We start from the raw sequence: 6,957 nt of genomic DNA on the forward strand, positions 1-6,957 counted from the left end.
CTTGCAGCATTTACCCATTCACCCAGTTTTTTTCTCATTTTAAAAATTAAGAAAGAATTCACAAACCACACAATTCACCCATTTAAAAGGTGCAACTCAGTGGTTTTTAGTGTGTTTAGAGATGTGCAATTATTCTCTACCTAATTCCAGAACATTCCATCGCCCCAAAAGGCGCCCCGCCCCCATCACCCCCTCCCCTCCCCATCTCCATTCTCCATTAGTCGTCACTCCTCGTCGCCCCGCCCCAGCCCCCGGCCCCCACGAGCCCCCTTCCCGTCCCGTGGATGAGTCTGTTCCGGACATATCACACATGTGGACTCACAGCCCATGTGACCTTCTGTGTCTGGTTCCCTCTCGGAGCGTCGTGGGCTCAGGGTCTGTCCCCGGGGCAGCGTGTGTGGGCTCCTCGCTCCTGTTTGTGGCCCAGTGACGCTCCAGTGCGTGGATGGACACATGTTTACCTATTCACTGTCGATGGATATTTGGGTGTTTCCACTTTTTGGCTATTACTAATAATGCCACTCAGAACATGCATGTCCAGGTTTTTGTGTGGATGTGTTTTCGTGGCTCCTGGGTCTATACCTAGGAGTGGAATTGCTGAGTTGTCATGGTAACTCTGGGTTTAACTGGTGATAAAACATCTCTGGGAGGAGGTGGCTCTACACCAGAGGGAGGACTAGGGTGGCCTGGGTCTGTCTGGTGGGCGTTCAGGGAGAGGTGGGGGAGATGGAAAGGTAAACCCTTGGCCTTTTGCTTTTGGTGCTGGGGGGCCGTGGGAGGGTTTTGAGCTGGGGAGGGACAGGCAGGTCTGGGTGATTCCAGGACCTTTGTGGTGAGAGACTGGGGCTTCTGGGGGCGGTGGGGGGTGGTTTAGGTGGGAGAAGGTGTGGCTGAGCTGGGCTGCACTGACTTGGGGAGGAGGGAGAGATAGGACCTGGGATTTGGGAAAAGCCAGGAGCTGGGGGTTCAGCTGGGGAGGGAGGGGCTGCAAGGGAAGAGGGTTGTGGAATTTCCCCCAGGGCTCCGCAGAGAGGAGTTTCCAGCCAGGTTGGGCCGCTCTCCAGTCCCCCTGACCATGGCCCCTTCCTGCCTCCCGGTCCCCAGCCAAGCCTGAGGCTGCGGGCACAGATGGGATTTCCAGCCTGGGGACAGGCTTTCGGGGCTGGGAGTGGGCACATGGAACACTGACATGATCTGCTGTGCCTTTGGGGCTGTGTGTTTGCACGTGTTAGGCTAAGATGTGCTTCCCTTCCATCCCCAAAGGGGTGTGTGACCTGAGAAACAATGCCGATGGCAGCAGTGGCCGAGTCCAGGCATGGTGCTTGGCACCTCCCAAAGCCTCCTAAGTCCCAGGTGGTTCTGAGCATTTTCGCAGAAGAAGGAAGGGCACAGAGAGGTGAAGGCACTACCCTAGGTCACACTGCAAGGACACGGGGGAGCTGAGACCTCTCCCTGGCCCCTCAGCCTGAGGACCCTCACTGGGCCCCGTAACTAAGATTCGGGGGGCCACTTGGACCCAGGTCTCTGGTTGCTGTCACAGCTGACCCTTGACCTCTCCTCCTCTTTCTTCCCCAGGTGATGGTTCTCAGCTCCCGCTCTGCAGATGCTCCCTGTCGTGGCCTTACGGGCTCCTCAGCCTGTCTCTGGACCCTGGTCAGGCTGGAGCTGCCGCTGTCTCTCCTTCCTCCGGCTGGGCCTCTAGATCTTCCTTCTCCAGCCGGCCCTGGGCTGGGCCAGTGAGGCCAAGAGATGGGGGCCAAGACCCTTTAATCCCACCGACCCCTGCCTGCCTCCACCCTCTGCCTGGGGTGAGGGTGTCCATACCAAAGACAGAACTTTTCTCACCTTTAAAGAAAATATATTACAGAAACCCAGTCCTCTCTCTCCGAGCCCTGGCCAGGGTCCCCACCGGGTTCAGGAGGCACCATCTCTCTCCCCAGAGGGACATCAGCTCACCTCTCTGGAAAGATGGATTCCTGTCCTTGACAGCTCAGTTTCTCCACCTGAAAAATCAGTGCACAGTTGTCTTTTATGGGGAAGAATTGAGGTGTTTGGGGTCCTCAGGCCAGGACACCTGTGGATGTTGAAGTGTAGGGGGGAACCTCAGGGCTCAGTGGGACAGTGGGGGGCATCCAGGCAGCACCCGGACAACCTGCCCTGGTGGGGGGTGGCCACGAGGGCCCTGCCCTCCCAGCTGTCCACCTGTACTGGACATTTGGGGTCTGTTTGTAATTACACATGGGGATGATGGTGAGGAAGCCAGCCTACCTGACACTGAGCGGCCCTTGGGCTGGGAGGCCAAGGCCAGTCTCCCAGGTGGAAAGCCAAGGCACACGTGAGTCCTCCTGCAGCTGGAGGGTGTGGGGAATGGAGAGGAGGGTGCAGGCCTGGAGGTGTGTCCCTGTGGGGGAGCACTGTCCCAGCACCACCCTCACACTTCTATTTCCACCCCCAGAAAAAGCACCCCACTCCTCTATTAGACACAGCCCTGTCCTCTCCTGGGAAACACTCTAGTTTATCTCCTATATGCTGTAGACCCCTGTCTTTCAGGATGCCCTGAATATCTGGCAGACAGTTCTTTGTTTCTCCTCTTGACTGCTCCTAACTTAGCCCTGAGTGTGGCCTGACTTCTCAGGTGTCCCCACTCCAGTCTCCCCAGGAGCTCCTGCTTATCCCCAGTGCCTCTCCACACCTTCCCTCCCAGAGACCTCATCTCTCCCTGGGAGCCCTCCTCTGACTATCCTGAAGAGGCCTCCCTGACCCTCACCACACCCTGCCAGGGCCACACCTGTGCCTAGGGTCTGGCTCATCAGCAGGCCCCACCCCCATGCTCTGGGGGAGCCTGGTGAGGGTGTGGGGAGCAACGGCCACTCTGTCTGTAACTGGGGCGGGGGAGGGAGAAGCTATCAAAAGGCAGAGCCAGAGGGGACTCTGATGCCTTGTTTCTTACGTTAGAGGGGCCAGTCTGTCCATCCATCTACCCACCCATCATCTACTCACCCATCCATCCATTATTCATTCCATTCATTGGTCCATCCACCCGTCCCCCGATCCTGGTATCCTTTAGTATGCCTGCGTTGGGCTCCCCTTATCTGCCAGGACCTCTGGTGGGTAATGAGGATGCAGCAGTAACCAAGACCGATCGGTCCTCATGGAATCGATAGTCGAGTGACATCAAGCAGCAAATCACCGCTGAGTGTGTAATGACAATGTGAACTTAGCCCAGGAAATCCAGGAGAGTGGGAATGACACAGGGGATATGGTCTGGAGGATGAGAGCCCCAGGGGAAGAGTTCTAGGCAGGAGTGATAGCATGTGCAAAGGCCCTGTGGTGTGTAGCTCGCAGCACATTCAGAGACCAGAAGGATGACCTGTGTGGCTGGTGGTGAGATCAGAGGGGTGGTGGAGTGGAGGACACGGCTGGGGGGAAGCTTGGAGCCAGGGAGAGCTGCTGGGGAGCTGTGAAGCACAGAAATGATAGGATTCCCAAGTGGGAAGTACACTGTTGGGGACAAGAGAGGAATGGGGGGCAGTTGGGAGAATTCACTGGGTTCTGGACTAGGGGAATCTCCAAAAGTATCCGATTTCAGAGACTTGTAGGCTAGAGAGGGGCCCTAATGCACTTTGTCCATTCATTCGGTCCCCTGTGCCCTCCTTCAAAGCCTCTATATCTAGCACACCTGCTGAAGCGTGTGTTAAGAACGGCACCGGCTGTGGGTGCTCAGATTCTCCCCACTTTACAGAAGGGGGAGCAGAGGCTCAGAGGGTGAGGTGGCAGAGCTGGGATTCCCACCCCATCACCTCCCCTGTCCTGCTCTCTGAGCTGGGAACACCAGGTCTGGGGTGCCCATGCAGTGATGGGGGCCACGAGCCCGGCTGCCGCTGGTGCCCCACACTTGTCTCCTGCCCCCATCTACCCTCAATTATTTGGTCGACAAATGCTCCTTGGGCCAGCCTTGTCCTCAGGGAGCCTTGGGGTGGAAGGCAGGCACCATGTAGCCTTGGACTGCTTGCTTCCTTTCCCTGAATTGGGCTACTCGCCTGTGCCTCAGTTTCCCTGTCTGTAAACTGAGGACTGTGGCCCTCCTCCACAGTGGGTTAACCTGTGCCTTGTTGGGCTGAGGTCTCTCCTGGGAGCTTTGGACAGGCCTTCCGGTCCCTCTTCCAGGGGAGGAGACAGAGCTCAGAGAAGCTGTTGGCCAGAGCTACATGGGTGTAAGGAGGCTTCTCAGGACTGGAGCTTTTTTCTTTGAGCTTCCTGGAGGACCTGTCTGCGGGTGGCTGCAGGGGGCGGTCTGGCTCCTGGCAAGCACCCTGTCCCTCTTCTCTCCCACAAGTTTAGGTCCCTGGGGGGTGGGAGTTGAGGACCAAGGCCATGCAGCATGAGGTGGTGTGACTCAGGGTGGGAGGGGCTGGTTAATACCACCTGGGCCCCTTTCCCAGCCTCCGCATCTCTGATCTCAGGAAGGCTGCAGCTTGGGGTGTGGGGGGAGTCCTGGGGATCTGCCACACCACACCAATCAGCCTCAGGGCTCTGCAGAGGAAGTAGGTTTTGTGGACTGGGTGAGGTTCCCGTTTAGGGACCACAAGGCTAACTAACCAGCTGGAAGGGCCCGCCTCCTGGACCCCGCACCTCCGAAGGCAGATGTTTGGGACCTATCCCGAGGTTCCTTGTCTCTCTGGGCCTTGGTTTCCCCAGCCCCCGAAGGTGATGGGGTGGGGGTCCAGGGGAGGGGCTTCAGCTGAGCTGGCTGTGGTGAGGATCAGGTTCTGGGGTCCCTTTCGAGGCCGGGCCAGCCCCCTTTCTCACCAGTAGCAGCGTCCAAGAAATGATGACCAGAGCTCCCATCACAGTGTTCTAGGCCCTTTTGTAAGCCCTCTGCATGTCCTCACCGGTTCATCCTCACCCTGAGGCTGTGGTGCCGGGGCAGTCTTTATGCCTGCAAACTGCCCCGGGGATAGAGGCAGAGGTCTGGACACCTGCCAGCAATCACACCACAGGAAGCATCAGTGTCAGGCTTCCAGCCCCAACAGAGCACCTCCAGATGAGAGTCCCCAGTTACTCAGCACGGGAATCAGCACAGAACAAGCTCAAGGCCTCCTCCCTCAACCCAACTGGGAGGAGACCCTGCCCCAACTGGGTAAGGGGGAGTGGGCAGTGAAGCCCCCGGTACCCAGGCCGGCTTATCATCAGAAAACCCCCCACAGACCTGACTCAGAAACTTCCCCTTTGTGAGCACCACTCTCACTCTCCCTGTCTGTGCGATGGAGGAAGGTGGCTTGTGGCTTCCGAGGTGCCCCCTCCTGACCGCTGCAGGACCGAGCGCTATTCTAGGACTCATGCTTTTTACTGTGGTGCTAGTTCATCCATTTGTCTGGCAGGTATTTATTAAAGTGTCCCCCCAGTGTCTTGGGGTCACAGCAGGGATAAGGCTGCCTTCCTGCCTTCCTCCCAGCAGCTCCAGGCCCAACAGGGGCAGTGGACATCAACCAAATATTTGCTCTGGGGCATTCTTCACCATAGCTAAGGTTGGGGTTCAGTGGGCATGGTTAGGCTGTGATGACCAGCCCGCCCAGGCTGGCTGGCAGGGCAGGCTTCCTGGAGGTAGAGGTGAACTGAAGTATTCACTGGCATCTTCTTCCCCTGTTGGACTTTGTGGCCATGCCAGTGTTCTGCCCAGCACAAAAAGGGGCTCAGTGTTTGCTAAGAGAGCAAAGCTGAGACAGACCTTTTGGGGAAGTCATGGGCCTTTCAGAGCCTTGCTTTTTGCATCTGGACAATGGAATTCCAAACCCCACTTCACTCCAAGGGAGTTCTGCCCTGCTCCCACTTGCCCCTCTGCACCCCTTCTGCTGATGACCCAGCGGTCACAGCAGACCAGCCCCCATCCTAGCTGGGGCCGCAATGAGAAACACAGGAGGCTCCTGGACCATCATAATTTAATAAAGTCCAGGCTTTGGGTTAGTCCTGGCAATCCACTAACTTGCTGGCTTCTCACAGACCAAGACTGGACCAGGAACTGGTTGGCCTTAGGGTCCAGAAGGGGACATGGAGTTGGGAGGGAAGGCAAGGGGTGAGGAAGCAGAAGTTGAGGCAGGCAGAGCTCAAGGCAAGAGCAGGTGGCATCCAGGGGACCCTGTGGTTTCAGGAGCTGCCAGGCCTGGGGCTGCGGCCTGGTCCCGCCCCTCATCAGTCTCTGAACTGTGAACAGCATGGTGGGGGTGCTCGCCCCTCTCCCTTCGGATCACGTTTTCCTGCTACACGATTGTCACGGGAGCCACAAACCGACACTTACAATGTACCTGTGTACCTGTCCACTGGCGTCCCTGGCACTGGGAATCATCAGAAGGCTGGGCGCGGCGTCCACCAGCTGCTCAATAAACATCTGTTCTCGAAACGCAGGCCGCTCCTTGGGCGGCTGCAGAGTGGACACCCATTTACCGTTTACCGGGGAGGAGCGCGGCTTAGCTGCTGGGTCCTTATGTCCGGAAGGAAACCCTCACTTCGTCCCGCACTGACGGGGGAGAGCCACCGCCGGGTTGCTGTGAGTCCTTAGGGGCCCGGCCCGGACAAGGCGCTCAATGATAAATTGAGTTGCGCCCCTTGTTGCCATTGCTTGATTCATCACTTGGAGTCAGGAAAGCGGCTCTCCAGAGAACGTGCCCACAGCGAGTGTGGGTCTGGGCCCCGCCCGGGTGGACTGAGGCAGGGGCCAGGGGCTCCCGGGGGTCCCCGACTTCGCGGGTCCGCAGGCTCAAGCGCTAGGGGTGGCCATCCACAGGGCGCCACCACCTGCTGCCCACCCACCTGCCCCCGGGGTCCGGCCGAGGGGCAGCCCCCTGCGGCCTGGGGGCGGGGCGAGGCGGGGGCGGAGGCTGGGGAAGCGTGTGCGGCCGTACTAGGAGGAATACGGCGGCGCGGCGGCCAGGCTGGGCGGTTTCCCGCCGCCGCCGGTGA

This window comes from Eumetopias jubatus, unplaced genomic scaffold (genome assembly GCF_037043125.1).
Source record: "Eumetopias jubatus isolate StellerSeaLion01/CBP00866 unplaced genomic scaffold, mEumJub1_p1.0 scaffold_1, whole genome shotgun sequence".
Lineage (NCBI taxonomy): Eukaryota > Metazoa > Chordata > Mammalia > Carnivora > Otariidae > Eumetopias > Eumetopias jubatus.